This window comes from Lipotes vexillifer, unplaced genomic scaffold (assembly GCF_000442215.2).
Source record: "Lipotes vexillifer unplaced genomic scaffold, Lipotes_vexillifer_v1.1 scaffold20, whole genome shotgun sequence".
Taxonomy (NCBI): Eukaryota; Metazoa; Chordata; class Mammalia; order Artiodactyla; family Lipotidae; genus Lipotes; species Lipotes vexillifer.
The window spans coordinates 552,515-573,008 of NW_006791528.1; positions in this window are offsets into that span (position 1 = coordinate 552,515).

Here is a 20,494-nt window from a genome sequence, read left to right on the forward strand (position 1 = left end):
CCTGCTGATACAGAAGAGACAAGGCCTTGAGCAAGATGCTCGTCCCTGGGGGAAGGATTATAATTGCCAGCCGGAGAGCAGGATGGATAAGAAGGCAAGAGCACAGCAGGCCTGGAGAGCCAGGCGAGACTGAGCTCTGTGGGCTCAGGTGGCCTTCCATGCAGCAATGGGTGAGATTTGGGGTGTTTTTCTAATAGAGCAACTCCATTCTTAAGTACTTACCAAAAAGAAATGAAAATATACGATCACACAAAAAGTTATATAAGACCACTCATAGCAGCTTCATGTATAGCAGTTCAAAATGGGAAACAACCCAAATGTCCATCAACAGATGATGGGGTGAACAAAATTTCACTATCTTTGTACATTGGAATATTGCTCAGCAATAAGAAAGAATGGATTATTGACACATACAGCAAAAATGATGACTCTCTAAGCATTATACTGAGTGAAAGACACCAGACTCAGATGGCAATATACGCTATCATTCCATGTATATGAGGTTCAAGAACAGGCAAATATGGTCTCTGCTGATAGAAATCAGAGCAGTGACTGTCTTGTGGATCCAGAGGGAGACTGGGCAGGGTCATGAAGGGACTTTCAGTGTACAAGCCATGCTCTATATCTTGATTCAGATCACAGCTACATGAATGTGTACATCTATCAAAGTAAAATGTACACTTAAGATCTATGCATTTGCTGTATGTAAAATGAAAAATTATGCCACAAAATGCACATTTAAATGAACTCAGAAAGCTGGCTGTCAGAAGGAAATTTATAAAGCAAACACCATCCCTGGGTCATGCATGCATACTTATTAAAGTTGGGTTCACCTGCAGAGGATGGGACATTTGCATAATCTCTTCCAGATCTTTCCTTCCTTGGTGAATTTTCAAAAGGGCACATGTTGACAGAGTGAGCTATAGCACCTGGGATGGAGGGAACTTAATCTTCATTTCTACTTAGTGTAGAAAGAGGTGAGCGTCTGGCACCCAGATTCTTAGGCCAACTCTTCCTGGTGCTGAGACTGCCTGAGGCTTGGCCTACTTGGGCCTCTGGAAACAATTCCAGCTGAGAACCCGGGGCAGCCAGTCCCACTCAACATTCAGCTCTTCCTGTGACTTGCTGGGCCTCACAGCTGATAATGGGAGCCTCATCTCATTCCCTGTGTGCCTCCTTGGGATAATAATAGTAATAGTAATAATAATAGGAATAGTAGTAACAATAGTAACAATAACAACATTAGTTTTAGTCAAAGTTCACCTGATTGTGAGTGATACAATTTCATCACAGCTTCAGCTTCAGCCGTAAAGAGACACTTATTGTTAAGCACCCAAGGGCAATTTGTGCTACCCAGGGCAGGGCCCCAGGGCTTCCTGGACTGAAACCCTCTCTGAGTTGGGCCCCCCTTTTCTTCTTTCATTTCTTTTCCTTTCTTTCCTCTTTCTTTTTTTCTTTCCTTCTTTCCATCCTTCTTCCTTCCTTCCCTCCCTCCCTCCTTTCTTTCTTTCTTTTTCTTTCTTTCTTTCTTTCTTTCTTTCTTTCTTTCTTTCTTTCTTTCTTTCTTTCTTTCTTTCTTTCTTTCTTTCTTTCTTTCTCTCTCTCTCTCCCTCCCTCCCTTCCTTCCTCTCTCCCTCCTTCTTTCCTTCACCCCTTCCTTCCTCTCTCCCTCCTTCTTTCCTTCACCCCTTCCTTCCTCCCTTCCTTCCTTTCTCTTCTCTTCCTTTCTTCCTTTCTTCTCTTTTGCCTCAGTATTTGTTGCTTTCATTTCTCTGCACTTAATCTCTTTAAAAAACAACTTCTTTTACTTCTTCAGGCATGTGGCTGAAGGTAGCTACCCCACAGAAGTAGCCTCGGCTCCAACGTGACATATCTTTAGTTCAAATAATGAAAAAAGGCAGACAAAACTTTGAATCCCTATTCTAAATTCCAGAGAGAGAAAGAGAGAGAGAGAATTTTATTTGCTCTGGTGTCTCCACCTTTGGTCTAGGCAGTTATAGGCAAGGGCAAGGTGACCCTATGGGCAGATATTCCAAGAGTCGTCCAGAATATTATCAATATTTATGATAGTAATAGATGCTGTTTGTTGGATTCCGCAATACGTTAAATGTCTGCATGTATTATTTCATTTAATTTTCGTAACAAATTAGCAAGGTAAATATTATCCTCATTTTGCAGGTGTGGAAACTGCAGATTTAAGAGTGAAGTAACTTCTGTCCCATCACATGGGTAGAAAGGCTGCAATTTGAGTCCCCATTTGCCTGGCCACAGAGCCCTTGCTTGCTCCAGGGAGATATCTTATTTTTTCACATTTAACCTGCTAAGGTATAATTTTCCTAAGGTTAAAAATTATGACTCTGATGAAAATATAAAACAAACATACAATGAAAGAGCTTATTCAGCTCATCGCTTAATGAGGAAACAAGAAAACATTAAAACCAGTCTGAAAAACACTTGAGGAGGTACGTATTTATAGGTAGTTTAATAAAGAAACTAGTTTCTGGGTTAGATACAAAACTTGTTAAAGTCCTACAGGGAAATAAACTGTAACCTTTGGGTAACTGACTGTCTTTAGTCAGATAATCTCATCTTGTTGAGGGAAACATCTGCATCTGTAGGGTGACATTTTGTTTCTCCATGTTAGTCTATACTGTACATTATACAATTGATCTCTAGGAGGGGCCCTTGATCCCCTGGTGTCAGGGTTTGGGGGAACCATAGCATTCTGGTCCCTCCATGTTGATAGCTAGAACAGTCTTCCAGGAATGTTGAGGGCATGGTGGTGAGAAACAAGATGTGTAAAAACTCCAACACATGGTGGGTACCCACCCCCTGATATCCTTCCTGGAAAAAAACGCGTGTAAATAAATGAGTGAATGGAAGATCACACACACTCCTTCAATAAGTAGTACTTGCTCTTATCAGGATGATGCCTGACTCACTGGCCTGGAAGGTCGGCTGCTCTGTGTCCAGAGTGGGAAATCTGTTTCACTTTTCCTCAAAAATAAATCTATAAATACATTAAATTATACAATGAAAACCACTGTTGACCTGTTCTCCTTACACAGGGACACTTGCTTTGGGAAGTCAAAGTAAGATGGTTAGGAAATAAAATGAAAATGCATACATTTTGTTACCACAGCACAATAAAATAACCCTACCTATTCCTGCCCAAATGCTGCCTGTTCTCACAGGTGCTTCCCCCTCTCCCTGCTGCCTCCCTTCCCTCTGACCCTCTAGGCCACTGACCACCCCCCCTCTTAGAAACTTTCCTCCTCTTATGATCTGACAGACACACCTGTAACTGAATGCAATGATTTGTGTTTCTCACATATGGAGGGTTGCACTCTCTAAGAACAAGGACTTAATTTTGTTTTCATTTGCACAATGTTTAGGGGGCTGGGCACATGGGAAGTGGGGTCAGTGAGGTAGAAAGAGCATGTACTTTGTACACAAGTTATCCTGGGGTTAGACCCAGCTCCAATACCTACTGGCTTGTGACCTTAGGAAGATTGCTTAATCATTCTGAATCTAGGGATCTTCAATGGCAAAATGGGGATAATAAAAGAGATGGTGCCAGGCACAGTAGACACTCCATAGAGTCTGGCTGTTATTATTTCTAGCGGTAGAAGATAGGGGCTCAAATTTCTGTTTACAGAAAGATGTGAAGTCAGCTTAGAGGAAAATGGCTCTCGTGTTACCTGGACTAATGGCATCCACCTCCCAATCCAGGTGTGAGGAAATGTCTGTTGAGAACATTTGCTTCAAACTGGACCAAACATGTCTGTGCAGAGCTGTTGAGCTAGCAGAGTTTACTTTTTATTCTATCTTTGGAGCTGTGAGGGGGTTCCATCTAGATTTAATCAGAGTGGAACTAGTCAAGTCTAGGGGTAAAGTATTTCTTTACTTGGAACAGACATCGTAAACTCATAGGTCAGCTTCCCTGCTCAATCATGATAATGTGCTAATGCCTCAATCAAGTCGCTGGAGAAGCTGTCATCTCAGTGATCAGAACTAGCCAATCTGGAAAATTTCTGCAGAAATCGTGTTTGTCCTCTGATGTCTCAGTGATTAAAACTCAAAGCTGTGTATTTAAATAACATAAGGCAAGAGCCTCCCTCTAAGAAGGGAAGGGCAGCATGAGAACAGCACTGAGCTTTGTGGCTGAGGACATAATAAGGACGCATACTCCAGCTTACCTGTTGGCAGGGGGTCAAATATTTATTCAAAGTGTGGGTCACGACCCATTTATTCAGGTGGGTCATGACCGCACGTGGGGTTCCATTTGCTAAAATGTAACGGACTTCCCCCAGACTACCAGATGCCACCATGCCCAGGCCACAGTTTTCTATTATCTCGTTACAAGAACCTGCAAAGATTTAGTGATGAATCTACAGTTAACCTAGAAATTCAATTGCTTGAGTCTTTAGAAAATAGTTTCTTTTCTTTGTGAGCTGTCGCTGAAAAAGTTGTCACTTAAAAAGAACCTTTTACTTTGAAATAATTGTGGATTCAAAGGAAGTTACACAAAAGTTTACAGAGAGGTCCCATGCATCTTCACCCAGACGCCCCCAGTGTTAACATCTTAGAGAACTAGAGTAATGTCAAACCAGGAAATTGGCTGGTACAATCTACAGAGCTTGTTTGTATTTCACCAGTTTTACAAGCATTTGTGTGTGTGTGTGTGTGTGTGTGTGTGTGTGTGTGTGTGTGGTTCTATGTAGTTTTATCAATGTGTAACTTCATGTAACAGTGACCACATAACAAAGATTTTTCATGCTAGCTCTTTAGAGTCACACCCACATCTTCTCCATCAATCCCCAACTCCTGGCAACCATTAATCTGTTCTGCATTTCTATAATTTTGTATTTCAAGAAGTTTATATAAACAGAATCATACAGTATGGAAACTTCTGAGATTACCCTTTTCACTCAGGATATATTAATCCAAGTTACTGCAGGTATCATTAGTTTGTTCCATTTTATTGATGAGTCCTATTCTGCACTGTGGATGGACCATTCTTGCCATTCACTCATTGAAGGAAATATGCATTGTTCCCAGTTTTTGGCTATAATGACTAGAGCTGCTAAGAATAGTCCTTGAACATAGGTTTTCATTTCTCTGCGATAGATGTCCAAAAGTGCAATTGGTAAGTACATGTTTAGTTTTAAAAGAAACTGCTAAACTATTTTCTAGTGTGGCTGTACTATTTCACATCCTTAATAGCAATGTATGAGTGGTCCAGTTTCTCAGCATACTCACCATATTTTATTACTTTTTAAAATCTTAGCCATTCTGATCAGCATGTGGTGATATCTTATTGTGATTTTAATTTTAATTTCCTAATGGCTAATGATGTTCAACATCTTTTCATGTGTAGTTTTTTGACATCTGGGTATCCTCTTCAGTGAAACATCTGTTTATGACTTTTGTCATTGTCTAATTGGATTGTTTGTTTTTTTACCATTGACTTTTGAGAGTTCTCTATATACTCTAAATATAAACCCTTTGTTGGATATGTGGCTTGCAAATATTTTCTCCCAGTTTGTAGGTTGTGTTTTTATCCTTTTAAAAGGATCTTTTACAGAGTAAAATGTTTTTATTATTTGTTTCAAAACAAACAACTTTTTAAAAATTGCAGTACAGTTGGTTTACAATGTTGTGTTAGTTTCAGGTGTACAGCAAAGTGATTCAGTTATACATATACAAAAGTTTTTATTTTTGATGAGCTCTGATTTCTGGGTTTTCCTTTTGTGGATTATGTTTTTGGTTTCAAGTCTAAGAACACTTTGCCTGGGCCTAGGTCTTGCAGATTTCCTCCTACATCTTTTCCTTAAAAATTTTAAAGTTTCTCATTTTACATTTAAGTCCTTTTTGAGTTAATTTTTGTATACAACATGAGACTTAGGTTGAGATTCATTTTTTGGCCTAGCATGTCCACATGTTCCAGCATTTGGAAAGGCTTTTCTTCCTCCTTTGAATTGCTTTTGTACCTTTGTAAAAAATCCATGCAGGTCTCTTTCTGGATTCTCTGTTCTTTTGTGTTGCCCAATGTGTTGCCCTCTGCTAATACCACACTGTCTAGATCTCTGTGACTATATAGTGAGAATTAGTGCCAGGAAGAGAGAGTCCTCCTACCTTCTTTTCTTTTCTTTTTTTAAAAATTGAAGTTTAGTTGATTTATAATGTTGTGTTAGTTTCTGATGTACAGTAAAGTGAAAAGTGATCCAGAAATATATATACACACACACACACACACACACACACACACACACACACATACACACACACACACATATTCCATTATGGTTTATTACAGGATATTGAATATAGTTCCCTGTGCTATACAGTAGGTCCTTGTTTTTTATATATTTTATATATAGTAGTGTATATCTGCTAATCTCAAACCTAATTTATGCCTCCTCCACCCCCTCTCCCCTTTGGTTAACCATAAGCTTGTCTTCTATGTCTGTGAGTCTGTTTCTGTTTTGTAAATGAGTTCATTTGTATCGTATTTTAGATTCTACATATAAGTGATATCATATGGTATTTTGCCTTTCTCTTTCTGACTTACTTCACTTAGTATGTAATCTCTAGGTCCATCCATGTTGGGGCAAATGGCATTATTTCATTCTTTTTTAGGGCTGAGTAGTACTGCATTGTATATATGTACCACATCTTCTTTATCCATTCATCTGTCAATGGACATTTAGGTTGCTTCCATCTCTTGGCTATTGTAAATAGCTCTGCTATGAACATTGGGGTGTATATATATTTCAAGTTAGAGTTTCCTCTGGATATATGCCCAGAAGTGGGATTTCTGGATCATATGGCAACTTTATTTTTAGTTTTTAAAGGAACTTCCATACTGTTTTCCATAGTGGTTACACCAATTTACATTCCCACCAATGGTGCACGAGTGTTCTTCTATGCTACATCCTCGCCAACATTTGTTATTTGTTGTCTTTTGGATAATGACCGTTCTGACAGGTGTTAGGTGAAATCTCATTGTGGTTTTGATTTGCATTTTCCTGATGATGAGTGATACTGAGCATATTTTCATGTGCCTGTTGACCATCTGTTTGTTGTCTTTGGAGAAATGTCTATTCAGTTCCTCTACCCATTTTTTAATATTTTTTTGATGTTGAGTTGTATGAGTTCTTTGTATATTTTGGATATTAAACCCTTATCACCTATATTGTTTGCAAGTATCTTTTCCCATTCAGAAGACTGGCTTTTCATTTTGTTGATAGTTTCATTCAGTGTACAAAAGCTTTTTAGTTTGATTTAGTTCCATTTTTTAATTTTTGCTTTTGTTTTGCTTGCCTGAGGAGATATCCCATAAAATATTGCTAAGAATGTCAAAGAGCACACTGCCTATGTTTTCTTCTAGAAAACGTTCTTCTAGAAGTTTTAAGCTTTCAGTCTTACCTTAAAGTCTTTAATCCATCTCGAAATCATTTTTGTGTATGGTGTGAGAATAGTCCAGTTTGATTCTTTTGCATGTAGATGTCCAGTGTCCCCAACACCATTTATTGAAGAGGCTGTCTTTTCCCCTTTGTATATTCTTGCCTCTTTTGTGATACATTAACTGACCATATAAATGTGGGTTTATTTATGGGCTCTCTATTCTGTTCAATTTGTCTATTTTTGTGCCACAGCATAGTGTGTGTGTGTGTGTGTGTGTGTGTATAGTTTTTTTTAGTTTATATATATATATATATATATATATATATAGTTTAGGGGAAGTTTCAGCTATTATTCTCTTCAAAAAATTTCTCTGCCCCTTTCCCTCTCTATCCTTCTTGGACTCTTATAATGGAAATGTTAGTATGCTTGATGTTTTCTCAAACTATTCTCCTTAGAAAAATATTTTTTTCTGTTCAGCTTGGGTGATTTCCACTCTTTTGTCTTCTAGTCTGCTGATCCATTCCTCTGTGTCATCTAATCTATTGTTGATTCTTTCTAATATGTATTTTATTTTGGTTATTGCAATCTTCAGCTCTGTTTGGTTCTTCTTTCTATTTTCTAACTCTTTGTTAAACTTCTCACTCTTCTGAGTTCATTGAGCATCTTTTAAAAAAAATTTATTTATTTTTGGCTGTGTTGGGTCTTTGTTGTTGTGCATGGGCTTTCTCTCGTTGCAGTGAGTGGGGGTTACTGTTCGTTTGGGGTGCATGGGCTTCTCATTGCAGTGGCTTCTCTTGTTGTGGGACACAGGCTCTAGGTGCACGGGCTTCAGGAGTTGCAGCATGTGGGCTCGGTAGTTGCAGCATGTGGGCACTGGGGTACATGGACTTCAGTAGTTGTGGTGCACGGGCTTTGTTGCTCCACGGCATGTGGGATCTTCCTGGACCAGGGCTCAAACCCGTGTCCCCTGCATTGGCAGGTGGATTCTAAACCACTGTGCCACCAGGGAAGTCCAAAATGAGCATCTTTATGATTATTACCTTGAACTCTTTATTGGGAAGATTGTTTATCTCCACTTTGCTTAGTTCCTCTTCTGGGTTTTTGTCTTATACCTTTGTTTGGAACATATTCCTTTGTCTCCTCATTTTGCCTAATTCTCTTTTTATTTCTATGTATTAGGTAGATCTGTTACATTTTCCAGTCTTGGAGAAGTGCCTTGTGTAGGAGACCTCCTATGCATCCCAGCAGCACACTTGCCTCTGATCAGCAGAGCTACATGCTCTAGGGGTTCCCCCTGTGTGGGCTGCATGGGTCCTTCTGATATGGTGGGGGCAATCACTGTGGGTGTGCTGGTAGACAGAGCTGGCTTCTGGCCCAACTGGCTGTCAGGTCCTTCCTCATGTGAAGGCTGCTAGTTACTGGTGGGAAAGGTCAGGTCCCAGGGGACCTGGCTGGGGGGCTGGGGAGTCCTGGGGCTGGTGTCAGCCCACTTGTGGTTGGGGCTGGTTCCCCTCACAGCTGGCTGCTTGACCCGGAGGGTCTCAGGACTGGTTCTGACTGGCTGGTGGGCAGATGAGCCCCTGGTAAGAACAGGCTAGAGGGAGGACTCCAATCTGATGTTTGTCAGCACCAGTGTTTTTGTGGTAGAACAACATCTCCAAAACAGCTCCACCGGAGTCTATGTCCCCAGGGCAAGCTCCAGTTTCCTCAGGGACACTCTCTAAGATCAGCAGGTTGGTCTGACCCAGGTTCCTTCCAAATTATTGCCTCTGCAATTGGTCTCAAAGTGTGTGAGATGTTGCCCTTTAAGAGTGGAGTCTCTGTTTCTCACAGCCCTCTGACTTTCCCAAAGTAAGCTCCTGGCCTTCAAAGCCAGAACTTCTGGGGACTTTTCTTCTCAGTGCAGGGTCTTTGGGCTGGGGAGCTTCGACTCACTCCTTGGGGTGAACCTCTGCAATTGTGACTATCCTCCCTTACGTGAGTCTCCCACCTGGGAGTTTGGGTCTTGACTGCTCCTCGAACCCACCCCTCCTACCTGCCTCACTGTGGTTTCTTCTTTATGTCTCTAGTTGCAGGAGATTTTTTCTGATAGTCTTCAGGTTGTCCTCATAAATAGTTGTTCTCTAAATGTTGTAATTTTCTCATGCCCATAGGAAGAGATGAGCTCAGGGTCTTCCTACTCTGCCATCTTGGCCACTCCCCACCCAGAATCTTCCAATATTTTATTTTTAAAGTAAGAGAAAACTGTGTGAGTAGGCTAATTTTAATTTTGTAACACCCTTGATTTGCTGTGAAAAGTTCTCTAGGTGAACTGAGTGTTTTCTACCTGATTTTTCACCTGGACTTTGAGTGTGAATGTGTGTGTGTATGTGTGTGTGTGGTCAGAAAATAATGCAGTTGCAACCCTCTGGTTTGATTTTCCTTTTAGTGACAAAGTATAATGAACTCCAGTATATTAAGACCTGTGTTTTTTCTGTTCATTGATGGAGGAAAGTAAAGGCAGATCAGAGCCCGCACTGTAGCTTTTCTATTTTGTGTGTGTGACATAAGTTGAGCCCAGTTCTCCAAGTGAGGCCCTCCTTGTTATAAACACCTTTCTCATTCACGAGTCATGGGGTGAGCTCCTCCAGGACTTGATGCGCACACACCCAACCCCTTCATCCAGGTTTAGGAAGGATGAAATATCTGGACTCTGCAGTGGTGACCAGGCTGTGGCTGGTGATCCACAGGTCCTCTCGTGAAGGGAGAGGGAGGAGGCTTCTCCCTTCACAAAGGGGCTAAATGCCCTCCTAGCACCTGGCTGCAGCAGAAGGCTGAGGGGAGAGATCCCAGGGTGACATCAATGAGGCCGGAAGGAGGAGAATGAGGGTGCAGTGCCACCAGGGCCTCAGTCGAGTGCTAAGAGCTTAGCCCCTTTCATTTTATTGGTCTTAGGAGGTAGTCCTTCTTATAACCCCTGTTTTGCAGGTGAGAACACGGAAATGTAGTGGGTGGTTTACCTTGCCCCAAATCTTGCAAGCAGAAAGTGGGGAGCCACTTTATGTGGGTAACCATAGAGAGGAACTCTGCAGACCTTCATTACAGGTGAGGCTGGGGGCTGGGACACAGCCCTCTTTCCTTAAGGCCCTCATGGCACAGGACTCAAGGACTTGTCTCCAGATGGAATCAGGCCAGGTGGAAACCACCCCCCACCCTACTACAGCTGTGGTCTGCTCATGGTTCCCAGGGTGTGCAGAGGTTGAAAACAGGACAGCCTTGTTCCAGGATGGAGGTTTGTATGTTATCCGCCCAGTCTCTCTCCAGGCAGGTGGTATGAGTGTGTGAATGAGATCACTAAGGACAGAGAGCATATAAAGTGCACAAGATGGTACATGGGGCCAATCTCAGTCTTCTGAAAAAATGAGCCAGAACAAAGAGTACCGAGTTATACATGTCTGGGGCTCGGGCAGGCCACGATGGGAACTGAACTGGACTGGCAGATGGCTGTCTGTGGAGAGCTCTGGCAGGACTTAGCAGTCAGGACATAAGCCCCTCATGAAAGAGGGTGGGCAGAGCTGAGTGTCCTGGTGCCTAGAAAGTACCTGGAGCTTAGCGGTGCTTTCAAAGATGGCAAGTGGACCAATGAATGAGCAAAAGAAAAACATGGCTCATATGATCGAGGCCAAGAGGGCCTTCCTACAGATTTCGTTTTGGAGTTTGGATGACTGGGAGCTTTAAAAATCAAGAAGTGATGATGTCCTTGGGGTCAGATATTCTTTGCATAACCTTGGTAAGTGCAAACTGATAGCGTGTATCAGTGTCCCAGGATGTTGAGATGAGAACGATTCAGGAAGCAGTGATTGCCGGACAGTGTGCAGGGTGGGAGGATGCTCATGCCATTGGTTGAAGGTGCATTTCCCTGGCTCGGTGGGAGGACAAGTCTTAGGTGAACAGGCAGAGCATTTGGGTTTTTTTTTTTTTTTTTTTTTTTAACATTTGGGTATTTGAAGTTGCTGTGAAGGGCCACTCCTCTAAATCACTCCCCAGACTCCTGTCCTGGCACCTGAATCCCTCTGCCATTCTGGTGAGTCTGCTGGGAGTGCTTCCCCTGAAGTGCTGAGAGCAGTATGGGGGGCCTCTGAGAGATGGGGGTTGGCAACAGGTCCCTGTCTCAAAGGCCAGAGGGGAACTGACTTGGGCAACCTGGTGTAGTGGAAAGACCAGAGAATTTGGAGTTAGAAATGGGCCATATCCTAGCCTCGTTGCTAATTATGTGTCTAATCATGTGATGATTATGGGTCAATCACTTCATCTCACTGAGCCTCAGTTTCCAGGTCTGTGAGGTGGGTTGGTACTAATACAGCTGCTGGTTCCTGAGTCCCCAGCAGCCCTGCAGGTATGTGTTTCTATTTCCAGGCTAAAGACTCCCTAAGGGCTTGAGTTGAGGCTAAGGGGACCTCAGGGCCTCTTCCAATTGGGCATGGCTGGGTGTGCTGAGGGTTTCCTGCTCACAGGTTCAGGGCTAGGCCCACAACCAGGACGTCATTCATTTGTGTCACAAAATCTTCAATCCTCACACTAGAATCAAATTTCCTGGAGAGGAGGGCACCCTGGGGTGAGACGAGGGACAGGTGGGGGTGGAGGGCAGCAGTGAGGTGGGCAGGAGAGCTGGAGGGTGAGGTAGTGTCTCCTCAGTGCCCAGCGTGCTCCAAAGGAGCCTGGATGAACCTGCGGGCTCCTCCACAAGCCCCACTGGCGGGCCTCGCAGACCTGGGGAGCGTGACTGGGGAAGGGGACGATTCCAGAGGCACCTCATCTGAACAGGAAGGTCCTAGAGTGGTGGCGGCAGAACTGAACCTTTGTCCAAAGGCAGCCCAAGGTTGACTCCCACCTGGGAACCAGATGGGAGGGCGGCAGCGCGCAGGAGGTGGTGAAGCAGGGCGGGGGTGCTGAGCCTCGCTGGTCTCAGCATTTCTGTGAGGCCCCAGGGCTCGGTGAACGTGGTGTGGAGAGCACTCATTCGGGCCAGGCTCCGTTTCAGACATGGAAATGCCCCAGGACACGGAGGGAGCTGGATGCAGACGGGCAGAGCCAGGGCCCAGTCCCTCTGCATTCTGCCCACGCCACCTCAAAGCTGAGTGCCCATCCGTCTGTTGTGTGCCAGGCAGTGACACGGACCTGACTTTGAGTTTTGATGCACAACTTGCTAACTTGTGTCTCTGCCGAGCTCAGGGTTTTCACACTGGGACGGGGACAGACACCACCGCCCCGCTGCAGCTGTCTGGTAAGCATAATGCTGCTCTGTGCTCTCCTGGGGCAGCTGCTCTCTCCCTGCCCTTCAGCTCAGGGACCCCTCCTCTGGAGGCTGCCTGGCTGAACTTGGGCCCCTTCTACAGCCACAAGGCCCTGGCTATCCACAGCCTTTGATCCTGTTTCCTTCTGTGTGTCTTGGCTTCTGCAGACGACAGTGCCAGGGCTGGCTGGATCTCTACCCTCCCTCATTCTAGTGGAGGGGAGGCTAGAATGAGCCCAGGCTCTGGAGTCAGACAGGATGCACCCACCCCATCACCCCATCACCTGATGCTGGAAACCCACCAGCTTTGTGACCCAAGGTTCAATTTCCTGCTCTCTCAATGTGGGCACTGACCCGGGTACGCTGGTATAGTGGGAAGACCAGAGGATTTGGAGTTAGATGTGGGCCATATCCTAGCCTCATTGCTAGTTATGTGCCTAATCATGTGATTATTATGGGTCAATCACTTCATCTCACTGAGCCTCAGTTTCCAGGTCTGTAAGGTGGGTTGGTGCTAATACAGCTGTGGAGAGATTACTAAGGTAAGGTTACTAGGGTTGGCGCTGGGTGGGTCTTCTCTCTGCCTCCCAAACCTGATGGAAAGTGATCTGTCCCTTCCCTCCAACCCCCTTCTGAGCCTGAATTTCCTCATCCATAAAATGCTGATGATGTCAATCATAGGTATCCATTCATTTATTCCGTCCCACCTTCCCTGCTGTCACCTGGCTGACGTCTGTTGGGTGCTCCATCTAGGCACTGTGCCTCACCCATGGGATTGCTATGAGACCACAGGAAGCAGCCCACATCACCCAGCTGGCACACACAATTGCACAGTCTCCCTGAGTGTGATGGAAGAAGACAAACACAAGACCCTGCTCCCCAGCCCTGCATGAACAGACATTAAAAACAAGGACACTAGGCAGCCACAGAATGACCCAGCTAACTCCACTGGCTGCTGATTCTCCTCCCATGACAACTCCAGCCTTGATCTCTTCTCCTTGCCTCCTAGATAAAAGTTACTAAGACACCTGCTCCTTGAATTATCTCCATGTCCTGATAGCACCCAACCTACAATACACTTACTGCCTTGAACGTTCTCCAAAGTCACCCGACATAAGCTCCAATCCTATAACCAGCCCCTCTGGATTCCCTTGCATGAAGCTGCTCCATGCTCCCTCTGTGTGCAGCCTCCCTTGCTCCAGCAAGTAAAACACCTAATTCTGTTCGAGTGTGTTCCTGGTGGTCTTTGGCTGGTGGGCATCAACAGTGAAGATTGGGACCAAATAAAATATTGGAAATCAAAGTGCTTTGCAATTTTCAAAGCCCTCCACAAGTTGGCGGGGGTGGGCTTATTTCTCTTCCAATGTAAAGGACTGAGTCCCGCAGAGGAAAGCTCCAGCTGTGCACTGTGGGTGATGGGACATTATTCCTGTGTATCAGGCTAACCTGATGAAGCCCAGTGTATTCCAAGTTAGTGGAGTTCTAAATCAAAGCGACTGTGGTTTGATGCTTTCTTGGACTAGTTTAGCAAACTTGTAATGACCTCCACCTGGTACAGAAGGTGATTGCCAAACAAGTAAATCCAAAGTAGCAATTTTAATCATGTTTTATCAATAATTCAGTTCCCACTTAGCAGCAGTAAAAAGTTCAAACGGGAACTCAACATACCTTGTGGACACATTCCCACCAGCCAGCATCTGGTCTTTAATCACCCTTTAGTGTTTATTTCATCCAGAAAACATTTTGACTCCTTGGCCAGACCATCCCAGAGCAGGAGGCAATATTTAGCAAATAAACAGAGAAGCACACACATTTGTCAAAAGATGAATTACAAGGAACACTATTCTAGGCAAAATGCTTTTGCTTTTAAAAAGTATCAATACAGGATGAATCTAAAGACTGTCATACAGAGTGAAGTAAGTCAGAAAGATAAAAACAAATATCATATATTAACGCATATATATGGAACCCAGTAAAATGGTACAGATGAACCGGTTTGCAGGGCAGAAATTGAGACACTGATGCAGAGAACAGACGTATGGACACCAAGGGGGGAAGGCGGCAGGGGGATGGGGGTGGTGGTGTGATGAATTGGGAGATTGGGATTGACATGTATACACTGATGTGTATAAAATTGATAACTAATAAGAACCTACTGTATAAAAAAGTAAATAAAATAAAATTTTAAAAAAGCATCAATACATAAATTAGCCTGTCAGAAAACGTATGCAGCTAGTTGCACAGAAAAAAATGTGGTCCTATAGTAACATCCTCTACATATAGTCACTTCTTGCAAAGCAACAGTGATTGGGCATATTAATAATGGAATGGAAGTCAAACTGTATTCAGTAAATTGGTTTTTTGAGCAAAGAAGCTTGTTAGAATTCATTTGATAACATATTTATTCCTTTTTACAACTTAATGAGTATTTAACTCTTGTTTGCAGACCAACTAAAGAAGTGATTTTGCCACTTTTGGAGTAATATTAAAAACAAACAATAAATTGTAATAAGCGTAGATTTTCAGACCAGGCAGAGGGGAGACATCCTGGGACTTAGTGTTTCTGTGTCTGGCTGGGGGCGCTGAGCTGGCAGGGGCAGCTGCCCGGTGGCCACAGGGAATTACAGGCTGCCTGGCCCCCATGTGACCATGGAGAAGGGAAATGACTCAATTAGAATGATCAGGTTTGACGTGTGCAGATCAGTGAGCCAAGCAGCTCACCCGAACTGTGGGTGAGCACCTGAACCGTGTGTGGGTAAGCAGCGCCAATTCCACCGCGTCATCATCGCTTGTTGCAAATCTGACTGGTCTTTACGATGAGGACTCCTTGACGCCTGGGCTGAATCTTCTCATTTCTGGACCTGGCACGTAGCAGGACTATTTAATGTGTGTTCAATGCATATTTGCTGACAGAAGCAGTCCTCTGCAGTGTCTTTTGGGTTGCATCTATAGGGGGCAGTGTGGTGCAGTGGTTAGGCACTCATACACTGGAGCTCCATCCTCACTCTGCACTTCTCAGTTGCACGACCTTGCCGGGCAGATCATTTTAACTCTCTGCATGTCAGTTTCTTTCCTGTAAACTGGGGAAACTATAGCCCTCTTTTGTAGGATTGTTGTGAGAATTAAAAGAGCCCATAAGAGCTTTCATGCAGGGTCTGGTGTGAGGTGCTGGTTGTGTGCTTTGTGTGAGCCTGTGGTCTGGGGCTGCCGGACATCTGTTAGGGGCATGGGCACCTGGGACGGTTTTGTGAAAAGCAAAGCTGTGGCCAATAAGGAATACACTTGTTTAGTGCTTATATTTTCTAAGAACTTTACATCTTTGCACTTTGATGTTCTGAGAACAAAAGTAACTATTTTCCTGAGGACATTTCCCCCAAAGAGAGTCTGGCATTCAGTTGCTCACAAGCCTTCCCCAACCTTGGGAGTGATGGAGGAAACTCTGGTCTGCTGGCCTGGGTGCTGCTCGGTGGTGAGGGGAAGGCACCTTCCGTTCATCTCTGTATCCCCAGGGCCCAAGTCGGGGCAACTGAGGGTGGAGACAGCACTCCAGGGAGACAGTGTCACCTGAACACTGGTGGGAACAGCAGAGTCAGAAACAAGCAGGCCCAGGGTCTGGAGTATAGGTTTTGGGGGCTGAGGATGGGAAGACTGGCAAGAAAGAAGCTTAGAGGGGTCCCAACCTGGAGCAGTTTAAGGATCAGTGAGGTAAACATGCTGGACTCATGCTGCTGTCCAGGCAGACAGACCACAGAGGGCCCATGATGGTGGACAAGGCATGCAGAGGCTGCAGGATCTGGCTGGCCGCACGGGAGGCCGAGCCCCCGAGTCTGAAAGCGGTTTGAGGGGTCCATCTAGGCAGAGGCAAGCCTGCTGGGCCAGGCCTGGGCTAGGTCCTGTGTCTGCAGGGGCCAGCAGCTTATTCACCAAAGCTTTGCCCTGGGCACATTCTTCCTTTGTGAACTGGGAACTGTGTTGACAAATTCTGGCTCAGCAGAGGCGGAACGTTTATAAAAATTAGTTTATAAAATGAATCAAATGACTTGCCAGGTTTTAGGCCAGGGTGTTACTGTTCGCCAAGAATCGCAACTGTCCTTTGTATTTTTATTATATCTTAGCAATAAAGCACACCCTGGAAAGTCTTCGAGGAGACTTGCTGAACTTGCAGAGCAGCCTCTCCTTGGATCAGCTATTATTAAAATGAACCTATTAACCAAGATACTTTATAAACTCCAGATGATCTCTTTTCTATTATCCTCTAAGAAGATTAACATTTCCAGTGTTTCTTCTGTGAAGTTTTGGGGAAAGACAAATAACCCAAGGTTAAATGAAGCATTATTTTCTGTCTTGCCAATTTCTTTTTCTTAAGAGCCTGGAGTCAGAAATATGGGTCATATTTTCCTGTGTCTTTACCTGTCTGGTAATTTTTGATTGGATGTCAGAAATCATATATTTACCTTGTTGGGTACTGGACAGTTGGAACTCTCACCAGTGTTCTTGAACTTTGTTGTGTGGTTCAGTTTAATTATTTAGGAAGAGTTTGATCCTTTTGGGTTTTAAGATTTTTTAGTCAGGACTGGATTTTGTACTCAGTCTAAGTTTAATTATTCCACATTCTTGAGGCAAGACCCTTCTGTGTACTCTACCCAACAACCTTGAACCATGAGATTTTCCAGTCTGGCTGGTGGGGACAGGCAATATTTCTGGCTCTGTGTGAGTTCTGGGAACTGCTACCTTCAATTCTTTTAGGTAGTTCTTTCCTGGCTGAGCACAGTTTCCTTGCACAGTAAGTCCCCTACATACAAATCTTCAAGGTGCAAACTTTCAAAGATGTGGACATGCATTTGCATGTCCAATCACATAAGGCCTGAGTGACATTGCAGCTTGCCCTCCATCTCCTATTGTTGATGATCCTTCAGCTCTACCATTTCCCACCTCTCTCCCTCCTCCGGTCAGTAACTCTTCTTGCCTGTTCACTCGATGCCAGCCCCTGGATACCAGTGGTTGTACTGTACTGCTGTACTTTTCAAGGTACTGTACTGTAAGATTAAAAATGTTCTCTTTATTTCTTTATTTGTTTTTCATGTATTATTTGTGTGAAAAATATTATAAACCTATTACAGTACAGTACTATATAGCTGATTGTGTTAGTTGGGTACCTAAGCTAACTTTGTTGGACTTATAAACAAATTAGACTTATGAATGTGTTCTCAGAACAGAGCTCTTTCCTATGTAGGGGACTAACTGTACGCACATGCTGATCAGGACTCTGAATACTCAAGAAGGGCTCTCTGCAAGTCTGCAGTATTCTCTCTCTCCCCTGATGCTCTGTTCTGCAAACTAGCCAGTCTCCCTAGACCCTCAACTCAAGAAGACTTTGATCTCTAGGGAACCCTCTCCTTTGACTGTGGTCTGAAACCTCTTTCTGGGCAGTAAGCTGGGACCAACATAAGGCTCTTCTCACCTGTTGACCACCTCTCAGAGCTCCTGTCCTTTGTTGGTTGATGTACAGTGTCTCAAAAAACTGTTGTTTCATATATTTTGCCTGTTTTTTCAACTGTTTCAGACAGGAGGGTACTTGTCAATTTATCTTGGCTGGAGGCAGGAATCTCTTGTTATCTCATTTTACAGGTTGGGGAGTTGAGACTCAAAGATTTTAAGTAGTTTGCCCAAGCTGGTAGATGTTGGAACCAAGATTCAAACCTAATGTTTTTTCCAGTACACCATGCCATGCAGTCTTGGATGAACTAGGTAAATTCTTTAAACATCAGTTGTTGTTTTTTTTTTCCCTTGGAAAAATGGGGCAATGATGAGATTTGCATGTACAGCACCCAGCTTGAATCATAAGCACTGCTCACTTTATGTTAGTTCCTTCCTGCCTTTTAGCTAAATGCTCAATTCACAAGTGAGGTTCTCATAGCCAGGATGGTGCACAACTCTGTGTGGCACCTGGGTGAACAGTGCTTGAGGGAACTCTGCTTTCTCTCTAACTGGGCACACAGAACCTTGGGAGTGAGTTGTCTGAAAGTGTCACTTTTTACAGCTTCTCTGGGTCCTACTCTCAACACATGCTCATCACTAGTGAAAATCAATCTTGACACTAAACTAAGGTGAGTACTGACCTGTTGGTCTTCATAAGACCAAGTAGAGAAGTGATTCCTGAATCTGTGGTGTCATGAAAACTTTGTTCAAAGGATACACCTCCTTCCCCCCGTTAATGCTTTTATGGACTAGTCATACTTATTAGAATGAAGGGAATCCTCAGTGCTCAGTAGAAGGAGGGCCTGGAAACACTCCCAGATGTTGGCCCCAGGAGGCTTCATGATTTAGGGTTAGAGATTCATGGTGAACTCAGTTCCATCAGTGATCCTGGACAGGTCATCTCCCTTCTCTGAGTGTCATTTTCTTCATCTGTAAAATGGGGATATTAATACCTGATTTTGTAAAGTTGTTATGCGGTTTGGAGATAAGGCATGTAAAGTATCACATAGTAGATGCTCAATAAATGATAATTAAACTAGAAAACTTAAATTGCACCTAACCAAGCATGTTTCCAAAGGAGGTTTTGGGTTCAGGAATAAGGATGGATTCCAGAGCAATTACAACATCATATGAAGTCATTAGGCCCCAGGATCTCACATAAAATCAGTCTTAATTAGGTAGGACTTGCTATCAATTTGTACTATCAGGGCTCCATTTTCCTTTATGGTGGCTGGAGTAGACTAGGATGTTTAGAATACCTGTGCAGTGAGGAAGTCTGCAAAGACAAGCACAGAAGCGTTGAGTTTATTTCAGGAAGGACAGAAAACCCCCCACTAAATTTGGCTCTAGACTCAGCACCATAGAAGGAAGACATGAGCTCTCCCTCAGCAAAGCGTGTTTTCCTGCCATCTCCCACCTGTCTTCATTGGGACACTTACTGTGTGTCAGCCACTCACCTGGCCAGGTACTCTCAGCATTATATTGTACTTAATCCTCACATCAGCCCTGAAATGTCAGGGTTGTGTGTGCAGACACGGAAGCTCAGGGGGGACATGGCTTAAGCAGGCTCTGTCGCTGATGGCTGACCCTGGGACAAGAACTCTGGTTGGCCTAACTACAGTCTGCCTGTTTCAGAGGAAGGTGGGCATGCCCAGTGGGGTGGGGAAGGTGTCTGCAGACAGGAGAGCAACCTCAGAGCATGACAGGGAAGCAGATGATGTGAGGAGCCAATGCAGAATTGCACAGGACACTGCAGTGAAGATGATGCCAGGCAGGTCTGCTAACTGGAGGTGACACTTGAGGACTCATAAACTGGCCTTGACTGGGGACACAAGTGGTTCCAAAGCCTCCAATCAGGCTGAGGCTCTGCAGGGAGGCAGGTGGAGCTCCCAGGCTTGGAGCCAGCAGCCCTGGTGGGCCTTTGCTCAGCTCAGGGCCAGGAATGACTGGGGTGGGGCAAGGTAGCAGACTGGGAGCTTGATTGGATGGCTCTGAGTTTGTTGATTAATCTGGGGAGAACTGACGTATGTACACCATAGAGACTTCCAGTCTGTGAGCTTATGTCTCCTTAAGTTTTCCCTCTATAATGTTTCATGTTCCTGTGTAGAGGACTTGGCCCCCACTTTGTTAGATTTAATCTTAGCTATTTCATGTTTATTGGCTGTTATTATAAGTGGGTACCTTTCTCAAATTTCATTTTCTATTTTTTTTTGTTGCTGGAATATAGAAATAAAAATTATAGTTTTATTTCTTCCTTACCAAATCTTAAATCTTTTATTGCTTTTTGCCTGCCTAAGGCATTGGCCAGTATCTCCAATAAAATGTTAACTGAAA